Below are 20,319 nucleotides of genomic sequence, written 5' to 3'. Positions count from 1 at the left end.
GCTAGTCAACTCACTGGATACCCCCATGTCTGTTGCAAGTCAACTCACTGGACTTACCCATGCCTGTTGCTAGTCAACTCACTGGACACCCCCATGTCTGTTGCTAGTCAACTCACTAGACACCTCCATGTCTGTTGCTAGTCAACTCACTGGACACCCCCATGTCTGTTGCTAGTCAACTCACCGGACACCCCTTTGTCTGTTGCAAGTCAACTCACTGGACACCCCCATGCCTGTTGCTAGTCAACTCACTGGACACCCCAATGTCTGATGCTAGTCAACTCACTGGACACCCCCATGTCTGTTGCTAGTCATCTCACCGGACACCCCTTTGTCTGTTGCTAGTCAACTCACTGGACACCCCCATGACTGTTGCTAGTCAACTCACTGGACACCCCCATGACTGTTGCTAGTCAACTCACTGGACACTCCCAAGTCTGTTGCTAGTCAACTCACTGGACACCCCCATGCCTGTTGCTAGTCAACTCACTGGACACCCCCATGCTTGTTGCTAGTCTACTCACTGGACACCCCCATGCCTGTTGATAGTCAACTCACCGGACACCCCAATGCCTGTTGCTAGTCAACTCACTGGACACACCCATGTCTGTTGCTAGTCAACTCACCGGACACCCCCATGTCTGTTGCTAGTCAACTCACTGGACACCCCCATGCTTGTTGCTTGTCAACTTACTAGACACCCCCATGCCTGTTGCTAGTCAACTCACTGGACACCCCCACGAGTGTTGCTAGTCAACTCACTGGACACCCCCATGACTGTTGCTAGTCAACTCACTGGACACCCCCATGCCTGTTGCTAGTCAACTCACTGGACACCGCTATGAGTGTTGCAAGTCAACTCACTTTACACCCCCATGTCTGTTGCTAGTCAACTCACTGGACACCCCCATGTCTGTTGCTAGTCAACTCACCGGACACCCCTTTGTCTGTTGCAAGTCAACTCACTGGACACCCCCATGCCTGTTGCTAGTCAACTCACTGGACACTCCCAAGTCTGTTATTAGTCAACTCACTGGACACCCTCATGTCTGTTGCTGGTCAACTCACTGGACACCCCCATGCTTGTTGCTAGTCAACTCACTGGACACCCCAATGCCTGTTGCTAGTCAACTCACCGGACACCCCAATGCCTGTTGCTAGTCAACTCACTGGACACCCCCATGTCTGTTGCTAGTCAACTCACCGGACACCCCCATGTCTGCTGCAAGTCAACTCACTGGACACCCCCATGACTGTTGCTAGTCAACTCACTGGATACCCCCGTGAGTGTTGCTAGTCAACTCACTGGACACCCCCATGTCTGTTGCTAGTCAACTCACTGGATACCCCCATGTCTGTTGCAAGTCAACTCACTGGACTTCCCCATGCCTGTTGCTAGTCAACTCACTGGACACCCCCATGTCTGTTGCTAGTCAACTCACTAGACACCTCCATGTCTGTTGCTAGTCAACTCACTGGACACCCCCATGTCTGTTGCTAGTCAACTCACCGGACACCCCTTTGTCTGTTGCAAGTCAACTCACTGGACACCCCCATGCCTGTTGCTAGTCAACTCACTGGACACCCCAATGTCTGATGCTAGTCAACTCACTGGACACCCCCATGTCTGTTGCTAGTCATCTCACCGGACACCCCTTTGTCTGTTGCTAGTCAACTCACTGGACACCCCCATGACTGTTGCTAGTCAACTCACTGGACACCCCCATGACTGTTGCTAGTCAACTCACTGGACACTCCCAAGTCTGTTGCTAGTCAACTCACTGGACACCCCCAAGCCTGTTGCTAGTCAACTCACTGGACACCCCCATGCTTGTTGCTAGTCTACTCACTGGACACCCCCATGCCTGTTGATAGTCAACTCACCGGACACCCCAATGCCTGTTGCTAGTCAACTCACTGGACACACCCATGTCTGTTGCTAGTCAACTCACCGGACACCCCCATGTCTGTTGCTAGTCAACTCACTGGACACCCCCATGCTTGTTGCTTGTCAACTTACTAGACACCCCCATGCCTGTTGCTAGTCAACTCACTGGACACCCCCACGAGTGTTGCTAGTCAACTCACTGGACACCCCCATGACTGTTGCTAGTCAACTCAATGGACACCCCCATGCCTGTTGCTAGTCAACTCACTGGACACCGCTATGAGTGTTGCTAGTCAACTCACTTTACACCCCCATGTCTGTTGCTAGTCAACTCACTGGACACCCCCATGTCTGTTGCTAGTCAACTCACTGGACACCCCCATGTCTGTTGCTAGTCAACTCACTGGACACCCCTATGCCTGTTGCTAGGCAACTCACTGGACACCCCCATGTCTGTTGCTAGTCAACTCACTGGACACCCCCATGTCTGTTGCTAGTCAACTCACTAAACACCTCCATGTTTGTTGCTAGTCAACTCACTGGACACCCCCATGCCTGTTGCTAGTCAACTCACTGGACACCCCCATGTCCGTTGCTAGTCAACTCACCGGACACGCCCATGAGTGTTGCTAGTCAACTCACTGGACACCCCCATGAGTGTTGCTAGTCAACTCACTGGACACCCCCATGAGTGTTGCTAGTCAACTCACTGGACACCCCCATGACTGTTGCTAGTCAACTCACTGGACACCGCCATGAGTGTTGCTAGTCAACTCACCGGACACCCCCATGTCTTTTGCAAGTCAACTCACTGGACACCCCAACGAGTGTTGCTAGTCAACTCTCTGGACACCCCCATGACTGTTGCTAGTCAACTCACTGGACACCCCCATGAGTGTTGCTAGTCAACTCACTGGACACCCCCATGCCTGTTGCTAGTCAACTCATTGGACACCCCCATGCCTGTTGCTAGTCAATTCACTGGACACCCCCATGAGTGTTGCTAGTCAACGCACTTTACACCCCCATGTCTATTGCTAGTCAACTTACCGGACACCCCCATGAGTGTTGCTAGTCAACTCACTGGACACCCCCGTGAGTGTTGCTAGTCAACTCACTGGACACCCCCATGTCTGTTTCTAGTCAACTCACTGGACACCCCCATGTCTGTTTCTAGTCAACTCACTGGACACCCCCATGCCTGTTGCTAGTCAACTCACTGGACACCCCCATGTCTGTCTGAATACCTCCTAGAACCCCACCTGTTTAGTTTTGGTTTGTCAGTGACACATCATTACACAGGTGCACCTTGTGCTGGGAACAAAGAAAGGCCACTCTAAAATGTGCAGTTTTGGCACACAACACAAATCCACAGATGTCTCAAGTTTAAGGGAGCGTGCAATTGGCATGCAGACTACAGGAATGTCCACCAGAGCTGTTGCAAGATAATGTAATGTTATTTTTTCTACCATAAGCCGCCTCCAACGTCCTTTTAGAGAATTTAGCAGTACAAGGCCAAAAGGCCTCTCAACCGCAGGCCACTGGTAGAGTCCCTCTGACAATAATAAAATAAAAAAATAAAATAAAACCCTCGAGTGTATTATTACATTACGACAGACCAGCAAGATCTACTATCTCTATTATATTATGACAGACCAGCTAGATCTACTATCTCTATTATATTATGACAGACCAGCTAGATCTACTATCTCTATTATATTATGACAGACCAGCTAGATCTACTATCTCTATTATATTATGACAGACCAGCTAGATCTACTGTCTCTATTACATTATGACAGACCAGCTAGATCTACTGTCTCTATTACATTATGACAGACGATCTAGATCTACTGTCTCTATTTTATTATGACAGACCAGCTAGATCTACTGTCTCTATTATATTATGACAGACCAGCTAGATCTGCCATCTCTATTGTATTATGACAGACCAGCTAGATCTACTGTCTCTATTATATTATCACAGATAAGCTAGATCTGCTGTCTCTATTACATTATGACAGACCAGCTAGATCTACTATCTCTATTATATTATGACAGACCAGCTAGATCTACTGTCTCTATTACATTATGACAGACCAGCTAGATCTACTATCTCTATTATATTATGACAGACCAGCTAGATCTACTATCTCTATTATATTATGACAGACCAGCTAGATCTACTGTCTCTATTACATTATGACAGACCAGCTAGATCTACTGTCTCTATTTTATTATGACAGACCAGCTAGATCTACTGTCTCTATTATATTATGACAGACCAGCTAGATCTACTGTCTCTATTACATTATGACAGACGATCTAGATCTACTGTCTCTATTTTATTATGACAGACCAGCTAGATCTACTGTCTCTATTATATTATGACAGACCAGCTAGATCTGCCATCTCTATTGTATTATGACAGACCAGCTAGATCTACTGTCTCTATTATATTATCACAGATAAGCTAGATCTGCTGTCTCTATTACATTATGAAAGACCAGCTAGATCTGCCATCTGTATTGTATTATGACAGACCAGCTAGATCTACTGTCTCTATTATATTATGACACACCAGCTAGATCTGCTGTCTCTATTACATTATGACAGACCAGCTAGATCTACTGTCTCTATTACATTATGACAGACCAGCTAGATCTACTGTCTCTATTTTATCATGACAGACCAGCTAGATCTACTGTCTCTATTATATTATGACAGACCAGCTAGATCTACTGTCTCTATTACATTATGACAGACGATCTAGATCTACTGTCTCTATTTTATTATGACAGACCAGCTAGATCTACTGTCTCTATTATATTATGACAGACCAGCTAGATCTGCCATCTCTATTGTATTATGACAGACCAGCTAGATCTACTGTCTCTATTATATTATGACAGACCAGCTAGATCTGCCATCTCTATTGTATTATGACAGACCAGCTAGATCTACTGTCTCTATTATATTATCACAGATAAGCTAGATCTGCTGTCTCTATTACATTATGAAAGACCAGCTAGATCTGCCATCTGTATTGTATTATGACAGACCAGCTAGATCTACTGTCTCTATTATATTATGACACACCAGCTAGATCTGCTGTCTCTATTATATTATGACAGACCAGCTAGATCTACTGTGTCTATTACATTACGACAGACCAGCTAGATCTACTGTCTCTATTATATTATGACAGACCAGCTAGATCTACTGTCTCTATTCTATTATGACAGAACAGCTAGATCTACTGTCTCTATTATATTATGACAGACCAGCTAGATCTACTGTCTCTATTACATTATGACAGACGATCTAGATCTGCAATCTCTATTTTATTATGACAGACCAGCTAGATCTACTGTCTCTATTATATTATGACAGACCAGCTAGATCTGCCATCTCTATTGTATTATGACAGACCAGCTAGATCTACTGTCTCTATTATATTATCACAGATAAGCTAGATCTGCTGTCTCTATTACATTATGAAAGACCAGCTAGATCTGCCATCCGTATTGTATTATGACAGACCAGCTAGATCTACTGTCTCTATTATATTATGACACACCAGCTAGATCTGCTGTCTCTATTATATTATGACAGACCAGCTAGATCTACTGTGTCTATTACATTACGACAGACCAGCTAGATCACTCCAAAAGGCTTTCAGAGCCATCATCGACTCAGTGGGTTTTGTCCAACAGGTCTCTGGACCCACTCACTGTCACAGTCATACGCTGGACCTAGTTTTGTCCCATGGAATAAATGTGGTGGATCTTAATGTTTTTCCTCATAATCCTGGACTATCGGACCACCATTTTATTACGTTTGCAATTGCAACAAATAATCTGCTTAGACCCCAACCAAGGAACATCAAAAGTCGTGCTATAAATTCACAGACAACACAAAGATTCCTTGATGCCCTTCCAGACTCCCTCTGCCTACCCAAGGACGCCAGAGGACAAAAATCAGTTAACCACCTAACTGAGGATCTCAATCTAACCTTGCGCAATACCCTAGATGCAGTTGCACCCCTAAAAACAAAAAAATGTCTCATAAGAAACTAGCTCCCTGGTACACAGAAAATACCCGAGCTCTGAAGCAAGCTTCCAGAAAATTGGAACGGAAATGGCGCCACACCAAACTGGAAGTCTTCCGACTAGCTTGGAAGGACGGTACCGTGCAGTACCGTAGAGCCCTTACTGCTGCTCGATCATCCTATTTTTCTAACTTAATTGAGGAAAATAAGAACAATCCGAAATTCCTTTTTAATACTGTCGCAAAGCTAACTAAAAAGCAGCATTCCCCAAGAGAGGATGACTTTCACTTTAGCAGTGATAAATTCATGAACTTCTTTGAGGAAAAGATTATGATTATTAGAAAGCAAATTACGGACTCCTCTTTAAACCTGCGTATTCCTCCAAACCTCAGTTGTCCTGAGTCTGCACAACTCTGCCAGGACCTAGGATCAAGAGAGACGCTCAAGTGTTTTAGTACTATATCTCTTGACACAATGATGAAAATAATCATGGCCTCTAAACCTTCAAGCTGCATACTGGACCCTATTCCAACTAAACTACTGAAAGAGCTGCTTCCTGTGCTTGGCCCTCCTATGTTGAACATAATAAACGGCTCTCTATCCACTGGATGTGTACCAAACTCACTAAAAGTGGCAGTAATAAAGCCTCTCTTGAAAAAGCCAAACCTTGACCCAGAAAATATAAAAAACTATCGGCCTATATCGAATCTTCCATTCCTCTCAAAAATTTTAGAGAAGGCTGTTGCGCAGCAACTCACTGCCTTCCTGAAGACAAACAATGTATACGAAATGCTTCAGTCTGGTTTTAGACCCCATCATAGCACTGAGACGGCACTTGTGAAGGTGGTAAATGACATTTTAATGGCATCGGACCGAGGCTCTGCATCTGTCCTCGTGCTCCTAGACCTTAGTGCTGCTTTTGATACCATCAATCACCACATTCTTTTGGAGAGATTGGAAACCCAAATTGGTCTACACGGACATGTTCTGGCCTGGTTTAGATCTTATCTGTCGGAAAGATATCAGTTTGTCTCTGTGAATGGTTTGTCCTCTGACAAATCAAATGTAAATTTCGGTGTTCCTCAAGGTTCCGTTTTAGGACCACTATTGTTTTCACTATATATTTTACCTCTTGGGGATGTTATTCGAAAACATAATGTAAACTTTCACTGCTATGCGGATGACACACAGCTGTACATTTCAATGAAACATGGTGAAGCCCCAAAATTGCCCTCGCTAGAAGCATGTGTTTCAGACATAAGGAAGTGGATGGCTGCAAACTTTCTACTATTAAACTCGGACAAAACAGAGATGCTTGTTCTAGGTCCCAAGAAACAAAGAGATCTTCTGTTGAATCTGACAATTAATCTTAATGGTTGTACAGTCGTCTCAAATAAAACTGTGAAGGACCTCGGCGTTACTCTGGACCCTGATCTCTCTTTTGAAGAACATATCAAGACCATTTCGAGGACAGCTTTTTTCCATCTACGTAACATTGCAAAAATCATAAACTTTCTGTCCAAAAATGATGCAGAAAAATTAATCCATGCTTTTGTCACTTCTAGGTTAGACTACTGCAATGCTCTATTTTCCGGCTACCCGGATAAAGCACAAAATAAACTTCAGTTAGTGCTAAATACGGCTGCTAGAATCCTGACTAGAACCAAAAAATTTGATCATATTACTCCAGTGCTAGCCTCTCTACACTGGCTTCCTGTCAAAGCAAGGGCTGATTTCAAGGTTTTACTGCTAACCTACAAAGCATTACATGGGCTTGCTCCTACCTATCTCTCTGATTTGGTCCTGCCGTACATACCTATACGTACGCTACGGTCACAAGACGCAGGCCTCCTAATTGTCCCTAGAATTTCTAAGCAAACAGCTGGAGGCAGGGCTTTCTCCTATAGAGCTCCATTTTTATGGAACGGTCTGCCTACCCATGTCAGAGACGCAAACTCGGTCTCAACCTTTAAGTCTTTACTGAAGACTCATCTCTTCAGTGGGTCATATGATTGAGTGTAGTCTGGCCCAGGAGTGGGAAGGTGAACGGAAAGGCTCTGGAGCAACGAACCGCCCTTGCTGTCTCTGCCTGGCCGGTTCCCCTCTTTCCACTGGGATTCTCTGCCTCTAACCCTATTACAGGGGCTGAGTCACTGGCTTGCTGGGGCTCTCTCATGCCGTCCCTGGAGGGGGTGCGTCACCTGAGTGGGTTGATTCACTGTTGTGGTCATCCTGTCTGGGTTGGCGCCCCCCCCCTTGGGTTGTGCCGTGGCGGAGATCTTTGTGGGCTATACTCAGCCTTGTCTCAGGATGGTAAGTTGGTGGTTGAAGATATCCCTCTAGTGGTGTGGGGGCTGTGCTTTGGCAAAGTGGGTGGGGTTATATCCTTCCTGTTTGGCCCTGTCCGGGGGTGTCCTCGGATGGGGCCACAGTGTCTCCTGACCCCTCCTGTCTCAGCCTCCAGTATTTATGCTGCAGTAGTTTATGTGTCGGGGGGCTGGGGTCAGTTTGTTATATCTGGAGTACTTCTCCTGTCCTATTCGGTGTCCTGTGTGAATCTAAGTGTGCGTTCTCTAATTCTCTCCTTCTCTCTTTCTTTCTCTCTCTCGGAGGACCTGAGCCCTAGGACCATGCCCCAGGACTACCTGACATGATGACTCCTTGCTGTCCCCAGTCCACCTGGCCATGCTGCTGTTCCAGTTTCAACTGACCTGAGCCCTAGGACCATGCCCCAGGACTACCTGACATGATGACTCCTTGCTGTCCCCAGTCTACCTGGCCATGCTGCTGCTCCAGTTTCAACTTCCACCTGACTGTGCTGCTGCTCTAGTTTCAACTGTTCTGCCTTATTATTATTCGACCATGCTGGTCATTTATGAACATTGAACATCTTGACCATGTTCTGTTATAATCTCCACCCGGCACAGCCAGAAGAGGACTGGCCACCCCACATAGCCTGGTTCCTCTCTAGGTTTCTTCCTAGGTATTGGCCCTTTCTAGGGAGTTTTCCTAGCCACCGTGCTTCTACACCTGCATTGCTTGCTGTTTGGGGTTTAGGCTGGGTTTCTGTACAGCACTTTGAGATATCAGCTGATGTACGAAGGGCTATATAAATAAATTTGATTTGATTTGATTTGATCTAATGTCTCTATTATATTATGACAGACCAGCTAGATCTACTGTCTCTATTCTATTATGACAGAACAGCTAGATCTACTGTCTCTATTATATTATGACAGACCAGCTAGATCTACTGTCTCTATTACATTACGACAGACCAGCTAGATCTGCAATCTCTATTTTATTATGACAGATCAGCTAGTCTACTGTCTCTATTATATTATGAACAGACCAGCTAGATCTACTGTCCTCTATTAAATTATTACAGACGCTAGATCTGCCATCTCTATTGTATTATGACAGACCACCCGCTAGATCTACTGTCCTCCATTATATTATGTACAGTCCAGCTAGATCTACTGTCTCCATTATATTATGACATACCAGCTACATCTGCTGTTCTCTATGATTTATGACAGACCAGCTAGTCTACTGTGTCTATTACATTACGACAACCAGATAGATCTACTGTCTCTATTCTATTATGAAAGACAGCTAGATCTACTGTCTTATTCTATATGACAGACCCTAGATCTGAGGCTGTCTCTATATATTATGACAGAGACCAGCTAGATCTAACTGTCTTCTATTATATTATGACAGACCAGCTAGATCTAGCTGGTCTCTATTATATTATGACAGCCAGCTAATTGACTTTCTCTTTTTTTTAATATGACATACCAGCTAGTATTTGAACTGTCTTATTTGTTAATTATGACAGACACTGGATCTACTGTCTCTATTATATGATGAGACCAGCTAGATCTACTGTCTCTATTGTATTTGACGACCAGCAGATCGTTTGTCTATGTTATGTTTATTGACATAACAGCATATCTACTGTCTCCATTATATATAGAGACCAGCTAGATCTAACTGTCTCTATTGTATTATGACAGACCAGCTAAATCGATTGTCCCTCTCTTATATTATGACAAACCACTAGATCTACTGGCTCTATTATAATATGACAGACCAGCTAGATCTACTGTCTCTATATATTATGACAGACCAGCTAGATCTACTGTCTCTATTATAATTTGACAGACCAGCTAGATCTACTGTCTCTATTATATTATGACAGACCAGCTAGATCTACTGTCTCTATTATATTATGACAGACCAGCTAGATCTACTGTCTCTATTATAATATGACAGACCAGCTAGATCTACTGTCTCTATTATAATATGACAGACCAGCTAGATCTACTGTCTCTATTATATTATGATGACAGACCAGCTAGATCTACTGTCTCTATTATAATATGACAGACCAGCTAGATCTACTGTCTCTATTATAATATGACAGACCAGCTAGATCTACTGTCTCTATTATAATATGACAGACCAGCTAGATCTACTGTCTCTATTATAATATGACAGACCAGCTAGATCTACTGTCTCTATTATATTATGACAGACCAGCTAGATCTACTGTCTCTATTATATATGACAGACCAGCTAGATCTACTGTCTCTATTATTATGACAGACCAGCTAGATCTACTGTCTCTATTATAATATGACAGACCAGCTAGATCTACTGTCTCTATTATAATATGACAGACCAGCTAGATCTACTGTCTCTATTATAATATGACAGACCAGCTAGATCTACTGTCTCTATTATATTATGACAGACCAGCTAGATCTACTGTCTCTATTATAATATGACAGACCAGCTAGATCTACTGTCTCTATTATAATTTGACAGACCAGCTAGATCTACTGTCTCTATATAAATGACAGACCAGCTAGATCTACTGTCTCTATTATATTATGACAGACCAGCTAGATCTACTGTCTCTATTATAATATGACAGACCAGCTAGATCTACTGTCTCTATTATAATATGACAGACCAGCTAGATCTACTGTCTCTATTATATTATGACAGACCAGCTAGATCTACTGTCTCTATTATATTATGACAGACCAGCTAGATCTACTGTCTCTATTATAATATGACAGACCAGCTAGATCTACTGTCTCTATTATATTATGACAGACCAGCTAGATCTACTGTATCTATTATATAATGACCACCAGCTAGATCTACTGTCTCTATTATAATATGACAGACCAGCTAGATCTACTGTCTCTATTATAATATGACAGACCAGCTAGATCTACTGTCTCTATTAATATGACAGACCAGCTAGATCTACTGTCTCTATTATATTATGACAGACCAGCTAGATCTACTGTCTCTATTATATTATGACAGACCAGCTAGATCTACTGTCTCTATTATATTATGACAGACCAGCTAGATCTACTGTCTCTATTATATTATGACAGACCAGCTAGATCTACTGTCTCTATTATAATATGACAGACCAGCTAGATCTACTGTCTCTATTATAATATGACAGACCAGCTAGATCTACTGTCTCTATTATATTATGACAGACCAGCTAGATCTACTGTCTCTATTATAATATGACAGACCAGCTAGATCTACTGTCTCTATTATAATTTGACAGACCAGCTAGATCTACTGTCTCTATTATAATATGACAGACCAGCTAGATCTACTGTATTATATTATGACAGACCAGCTAGATCTACTGTCTCTATTATAATGACAGACCAGCTAGATCTACTGTCTCTATTATATTATGACAGACCAGCTAGATCTACTGTCTCTATTATAATATGACAGACCAGCTAGATCTACTGTCTCTATATTTATGACAGACCAGCTAGATCTACTGTCTCTATTATATTATGACAGACCAGCTAGATCTACTGTCTCTATTATATTATGACAGACCAGCTAGATCTACTGTCTCTATTATAATATGACAGACCAGCTAGATCTACTGTCTCTATTATAATATGACAGACCAGCTAGATCTACTGTCTCTATTATATATGACAGACCAGCTAGATCTACTGTCTCTATTATATTATGACAGACCAGCTAGATCTACTGTCTCTATATATTTGACAGACCAGCTAGATCTACTGTCTCTATTATATTATGACAGACCAGCTAGATCTACTGTCTCTATTATATTATGACAGACCAGCTAGATCTACTGTCTCTATTATAATATGACAGACCAGCTAGATCTACTGTCTCTATTATAATATGACAGACCAGCTAGATCTACTGTCTCTATTATATTATGACAGACCAGCTAGATCTACTGTCTCTATTTATAATGACAGACCAGCTAGATCTACTGTCTCTATTATATATGACAGACCAGCTAGATCTACTGTCTCTATTATAATATGACAGACCAGCTAGATCTACTGTCTCTATTATAATGACAGACCAGCTAGATCTACTGTCTCTATTATATATGACAGACCAGCTAGATCTACTGTCTCTATTATATTATGACAGACCAGCTAGATCTACTGTCTCTATTATAATTTGACAGACCAGCTAGATCTACTGTCTCTATTATATTATGACAGACCAGCTAGATCTACTGTCTCTATTATATTATGACAGACCAGCTAGATCTACTGTCTCTATTATAATATGACAGACCAGCTAGATCTACTGTCTCTATTATAAATGACAGACCAGCTAGATCTACTGTCTCTATTATATTATGACAGACCAGCTAGATCTACTGTCTCTATTATAATATGACAGACCAGCTAGATCTACTGTCTCTATTATAATATGACAGACCAGCTAGATCTACTGTCTCTATTATATTTGACAGACCAGCTAGATCTACTGTCTCTATTATAATATGACAGACCAGCTAGATCTACTGTCTCTATTATATTATGACAGACCAGCTAGATCTACTGTCTCTATTATATTATGACAGACCAGCTAGATCTACTGTCTCTATTATATTATGACAGACCAGCTAGATCTACTGTCTCTATTATATTATGACAGACCAGCTAGATCTACTGTCTCTATTATATTATGACAGACCAGCTAGATCTACTGTCTCTATTATATATGACAGACCAGCTAGATCTACTGTCTCTATTATAATGACAGACCAGCTAGATCTAGATCTGTCTCTATTATAATTTGACAGACCAGCTAGATCTACTGTCTCTATTATATTATGACAGACCAGCTAGATCTACTGTCTCTATTATATTATGACAGACCAGCTAGATCTACTGTCTCTATTATAATATGACAGACCAGCTAGATCTACTGTCTCTATTATAAATGACAGACCAGCTAGATCTACTGTCTCTATTATTATGACAGACCAGCTAGATCTACTGTCTCTATTATAATATGACAGACCAGCTAGATCTACTGTCTCTATTATATATGACAGACCAGCTAGATCTACTGTCTCTATTATATTATGACAGACCAGCTAGATCTACTGTCTCTATTATATATGACAGACCAGCTAGATCTACTGTCTCTATTATATTATGACAGACCAGCTAGATCTACTGTCTCTATTATATTATGACAGACCAGCTAGATCTACTGTCTCTATTATATTATGACAGACCAGCTAGATCTACTGTCTCTATTATAATATGACAGACCAGCTAGATCTACTGTCTCTATTATATTATGACAGACCAGCTAGATCTACTGTCTCTATTATAATTTGACAGACCAGCTAGATCTACTGTCTCTATTATATTATGACAGACCAGCTAGATCTACTGTCTTATTATATTATGACAGACAGCTAGATCTACTGTCTCTATTATATGACAGACCAGCTAGATCTACTGTCTCTATTATATTATGACAGACCAGCTAGATCTACTGTCTCTATTATATTATGACAGACCAGCTAGATCTACTGTCTCTATTATAATATGACAGACCAGCTAGATCTACTGTCTCTATTATATATGACAGACCAGCTAGATCTACTGTCTCTATTATATATGACAGACCAGCTAGATCTACTGTCTCTATTATAATATGACAGACCAGCTAGATCTACTGTCTCTATTATATTATGACAGACCAGCTAGATCTACTGTCTCTATTATATATGACAGACCAGCTAGATCTACTGTCTCTATTATATTATGACAGACCAGCTAGATCTACTGTCTCTATTATATATGACAGACCAGCTAGATCTACTGTCTCTATTAATATGACAGACCAGCTAGATCTACTGTCTCTATTATAATATGACAGACCAGCCGCTAGATCTACTGTCTCTATTATATTTGACAGACCAGCTAGATCTACTGTCTCTATTATATTATGACAGACCAGCTAGATCTACTGTCTCTATTATATTATGACAGACCAGCTAGATCTACTGTCTCTATTATAATGACAGACCAGCTATATCTACTGTATTTATTATTTATGACAGACCAGCTAGATCTACTGTCTCTATTATAATTTGACAGACCAGCTAGATCTACTGTCTCTATTATATTATGACAGACCAGCTAGATCTACTGTCTCTATTATATTATGACAGACCAGCTAGATCTACTGTCTCTATTATATTATGACAGACCAGCTAGATCTACTGTCTCTATTTATAATATGACAGACCAGCTAGATCTACTGTCTCTATTATATTTGACAGACCAGCTAGATCTACTGTCTCTATTATAATATGACAGACCAGCTAGATCTACTGTCTCTATTATAATATGACAGACCAGCTAGATCTACTGTCTTATTATAATATGACAGACCAGCTAGATCTACTGTCTCTATTATATATGACAGACCAGCTAGATCTACTGTCTCTATTATATATGACAGACCAGCTAGATCTACTGTCTCTATTATATTATGACAGACCAGCTAGATCTACTGTCTCTATTATATTTGACAGACCAGCTAGATCTACTGTCTCTATTATATTATGACAGACCAGCTAGATCTACTGTCTCTATTATTTATGACAGACCAGCTAGATCTACTGTCTCTATTATAATATGACAGACCAGCTAGATCTACTGTCTCTATTATATTATGACAGACCAGCTAGATCTACTGTCTCTATTATATTATGACAGACCAGCTAGATCTACTGTCTCTATTATATATGACAGACCAGCTAGATCTACTGTCTCTATTATAATATGACAGACCAGCTAGATCTACTGTCTCTATTATATTATGACAGACCAGCTAGATCTACTGTCTCTATTATAATATGACAGACCAGCTAGATCTACTGTCTCTATTATATTATGACAGACCAGCTAGATCTACTGTCTCTATTATTATGACAGACCAGCTAGATCTACTGTCTCTATTATATTATGACAGACCAGCTAGATCTACTGTCTCTATTATATTATGACAGACCAGCTAGATCTACTGTCTCTATTATATTATGACAGACCAGCTAGATCTACTGTCTCTATTATAATATGACAGACCAGCTAGATCTACTGTCTCTATTATATTATGACAGACCAGCTAGATCTACTGTCTCTATTATATTATGACAGACCAGCTAGATCTACTGTCTCTATTATATTATGACAGACCAGCTAGATCTACTGTCTTTATATTTATGACAGACCAGCTAGATCTACTGTCTCTATTATATATGACAGACCAGCTAGATCTACTGTCTCTATTATAAATGACAGACCAGCTAGATCTACTGTCTCTATTATATTATGACAGACCAGCTAGATCTACTGTCTCTATTATAATATGACAGACCAGCTAGATCTACTGTCTCTATTATATTATGACAGACCAGCTAGATCTACTGTCTCTATTATATTATGACAGACCAGCTAGATCACTGTCTCTTATATTATGACAGACCAGCTAGATCTACTGTCTCTATTATATTATGACAGACCAGCTAGATCTACTGTCTCTATTATATTATGACAGACCAGCTAGATCTACTGTCTCACGATTATATATGACAGCCAGCTAGATCTACTGTCTCTATTATATTATGACAGACCAGCTAGATCTACTGTCTCTATTATATTATGACAGACCAGCTAGATCTACTGTCTCTATTATAATATGACAGACCAGCTAGATCTACTGTCTCTATTATATTATGACAGACCAGCTAGATCTACTGTCTCTATTATATTTGACAGACCAGCTAGATCTACTGTCTCTATTATATTATGACAGACCAGCTAGATCTACTGTCTCTATTATATTATGACAGACCAGCTAGATCTACTGTCTCTATTATAATATGACAGACCAGCTAGATCTACTGTCTCTATTATATTATGACAGACCAGCTAGATCTACTGTCTCTATTATATTATGACAGACCAGCTAGATCTACTGTCTCTATTATATTATGACAGACCAGCTAGATCTACTGTCTCTATTATAAATGACAGACCAGCTAGATCTACTGTCTTTTATATATTATGACAGACCAGCTAGATCTACTGTCTCTATTATATATGACAGACCAGCTAGATCTACTGTCTCTATTATAATATGACAGACCAGCTAGATCTACTGTCTCTATTATATTATGACAGACCAGCTAGATCTACTGTCTCTATTATATTATGACAGACCAGCTAGATCTACTGTCTCTATTATATTATGACAGACCAGCTAGATCTACTGTCTCTATTATATTATGACAGACCAGCTAGATCTACTGTCTCTATTATATTATGACAGACCAGCTAGATCTACTGTCTCTATTATATTATGACAGACCAGCTAGATCTACTGTCTCTATTATATAATAGAGAGTAGATCTAGCTGGTCTGTCATAATATAATAGAGACAGTAGATCTAGCTGGTCTGTCATAATATAATAGAGACAGTAGATCTAGCTGGTCTGTCATAATATAATAGAGACAGTAGATCTAGCTGGTCTGTCATAATATAATAGAGACAGTAGATCTAGCTGGTCTGTCATAATATAATAGAGACAGTAGATCTAGCTGGTCTGTCATAATATAATAGAGACAGTAGATCTAGCTGGTCTGTCATAATATAATAGAGACAGTAGATCTAGCTGGTCTGTCATAATATAATAGAGACAGTAGATCTAGCTGGTCTGTCATAATATAATAGAGACAGTAGATCTAGCTGGTCTGTCATAATATAATAGAGACAGTAGATCTAGCTGGTCTGTCATAATATAATAGAGACAGTAGATCTAGCTGGTCTGTCATAATATAATAGAGACAGTAGATCTAGCTGGTCTGTCATAATATAATAGAGACAGTAGATCTAGCTGGTCTCATAATATAATAGAGACAGTAGATCTAGCTGGTCTGTCATAATATAATAGAGACAGTAGATCTAGCTGGTCTGTCATAATATAATAGAGACAGTAGATCTAGCTGGTCTGTCATAATATAATAGAGACAGTAGATCTAGCTGGTCTGTCATAATATAATAGAGACAGTAGATCTAGCTGGTCTGTCATATTATAATAGAGACAGTAGATCTAGCTGGTCTGTCATAATATAATAGAGACAGTAGATCTAGCTGGTCTGTCATAATATAATAGAGACAGTAGATCTAGCTGGTCTGTCATAATATAATAGAGACAGTAGATCTAGCTGGTCTGTCATAATATAATAGAGACAGTAGATCTAGCTGGTCTGTCATAATATAATAGAGACAGTAGATCTAGCTGGTCTGTCATAATATAATAGAGACAGTAGATCTAGCTGGTCTGTCATAATATAATAGAGACAGTAGATCTAGCTGGTCTGTCATAATATAATAGAGACAGTAGATCTAGCTGGTCTGTCATAATATAATAGAGACAGTAGATCTAGCTGGTCTGTCATAATATAATAGAGACAGTAGATCTAGCTGGTCTGTCATAATATAATAGAGACAGTAGATCTAGCTGGTCTGTCATAATATAATAGAGACAGTAGATCTAGCTGGTCTGTCATAATATAATAGAGACAGTAGATCTAGCTGGTCTGTCATAATATAATAGAGACAGTAGATCTAGCTGGTCTGTCATAATATAATAGAGACAGTAGATCTAGCTGGTCTGTCATAATATAATAGAGACAGTAGATCTAGCTGGTCTGTCATAATATAATAGAGACAGTAGATCTAGCTGGTCTGTCATAATATAATAGAGACAGTAGATCTAGCTGGTCTGTCATAATATAATAGAGACAGATCTAGCTGGTCTGTCATAATATAATAGAGACAGTAGATCTAGCTGGTCTGTCATAATATAATAGAGAGTAGATCTAGCTGGTCTGTCATAATATAAATAGAGACAGTAGATCTAGCTGGTCTGTCATAATATAATAGAGACAGTAGATCTAGCTGGTCTGTCATAATATAATAGAGACAGTAGATCTAGCTGGTCTGTCATAATATAATAGAGACAGTAGATCTAGCTGGTCTGTCATAATATAATAGAGACAGTAGATCTAGCTGGTCTGTCATAATATAATAGAGACAGTAGATCTAGCTGGTCTGTCATAATATAATAGAGACAGTAGATCTAGCTGGTCTGTCATAATATAATAGAGACAGTAGATCTAGCTGGTCTGTCATAATATAATAGAGACAGTAGATCTAGCTGGTCTGTCATAATATAATAGAGACAGTAGATCTAGCTGGTCTGTCATAATATAATAAACACAGATCTAGCTGGTCTGTCATAATATAATAGAGACAGTAGATCTAGCTGGTCTGTCATAATATAATAGAGTAGATCTAGCTGGTCTGTCATAATATAATAGAGACAGTAGATCTAGCTGGTCTGTCATAATATAATAGAGACAGTAGATCTAGCTGGTCTGTCATAATATAATAGAGACAGTAGATCTAGCTGGTCTGTCATAATATAATGAGACAGTAGATCTAGCTGGTCTGTCATAATATAATAGAGACAGTAGATCTAGCTGGTCTGTCATAATATAATAGAGACAGTAGATCTAGCTGGTCTGTCATAATATAATAGAGACAGTAGATCTAGCTGGTCTGTCATAATATAATAGAGACAGTAGATCTAGCTGGTCTGTCATAATATAATAGAGACAGTAGATCTAGCTGGTCTGTCATAATATAATAGAGACAGTAGATCTAGCTGGTCTGTCATAATATAATAGAGACAGTAGATCTAGGGTCTGTCATAATATAATAGAGACAGTAGATCTAGCTGGTCTGTCATAATATAATAGAGACAGTAGATCTAGCTGGTCTGTCATAATATAATAGAGACAGTAGATCTAGCTGGTCTGTCATAATAATAGAGACAGTAGATCTAGCTGGTCTGTCATAATATAATAGAGACAGTAGATCTAGCTGGTCTGTCATAATATAATAGAGACAGTAGATCTAGCTGGTCTGTCATAATATAATAGAGACAGTAGATCTAGCTGGTCTGTCATAATATAATAGAGACAGTAGATCTAGCTGGTCTGTCATAATATAATAGAGACAGTAGATCTAGCTGGTCTGTCATAATAAATAGAGACAGCAGATCTAGCTGGTCTGTCATAATATAATAGAGACAGTAGATCTAGCTTTCTGTCATAATATAACCAGTAGACTAGTTGAGTCTGTCTCATTGCAAATGCGACCTGGCAGATAAAGCTAGCTGTGTGAAGCAATAATAAAGAGTACACATGGAGATCAATTACAAGTCAATAACACAGTAGAAAAGAAGCTGGTCTAATATACAATAGAGTGCAAAAGATGAGAGGTAGTCAAATAATTATAATTTGCATAGATTAACACTGGAGTGATAAAGCTCAGATGGTCAGTACAGTAGAGATATTGGTGTGCGAGAGCAGAAAAGTACATAAATAGAAACAGTAACTAGATGAGTAGGTGAAAAAGGGTGGGCTCATTTACCAATAGACTATGTAAGAGCTGCAGCGATCGTTAGCTGCTCAGATAGCTGAATGTTCTAAGTTGGTCTGGGAGAATAAAAGTCTCCAACTTCAGCGGATCTAGCAATTCGTTCCAGTCATAGGCAGCAGAGTACTGGAACGAAAGGCGGCCAAATGAGGTGTTGGCTTTAGGGATGATCAGTGAGATACACCTGCTGGAGCGCGTGCTACGGATGGGTGTTGCCATCGTGACCAGTGAGCTGAGATAAGGCGGAGCTTTACCTAGCATAGACTTGTAGATGACCTGGAGCCAGTGGGTCTGGCGACGAATATGTAGCGAGGGCCAGCCGACTAGAGCATACAAGTCGCAGTGGTGGGTAGTATAAGGTGCTTTAGTGAACAAAACGGAATGGCACTGTGATAGACTGCATCCAGTTTGCTGAGTAGAGTGTTGGAAAGCCATTTTGTAGATGACATCGCCGAAGTCGAGGATCGGTAGGATAGTCAGTTTTACTAGGGTAAGCTTGGCGGCTTGA

Source organism: Oncorhynchus kisutch, linkage group LG11 (assembly GCF_002021735.2).
Source record: "Oncorhynchus kisutch isolate 150728-3 linkage group LG11, Okis_V2, whole genome shotgun sequence".
Taxonomy (NCBI): Eukaryota; Metazoa; Chordata; class Actinopteri; order Salmoniformes; family Salmonidae; genus Oncorhynchus; species Oncorhynchus kisutch.
This window is presented reverse-complemented; position numbering follows the sequence as displayed.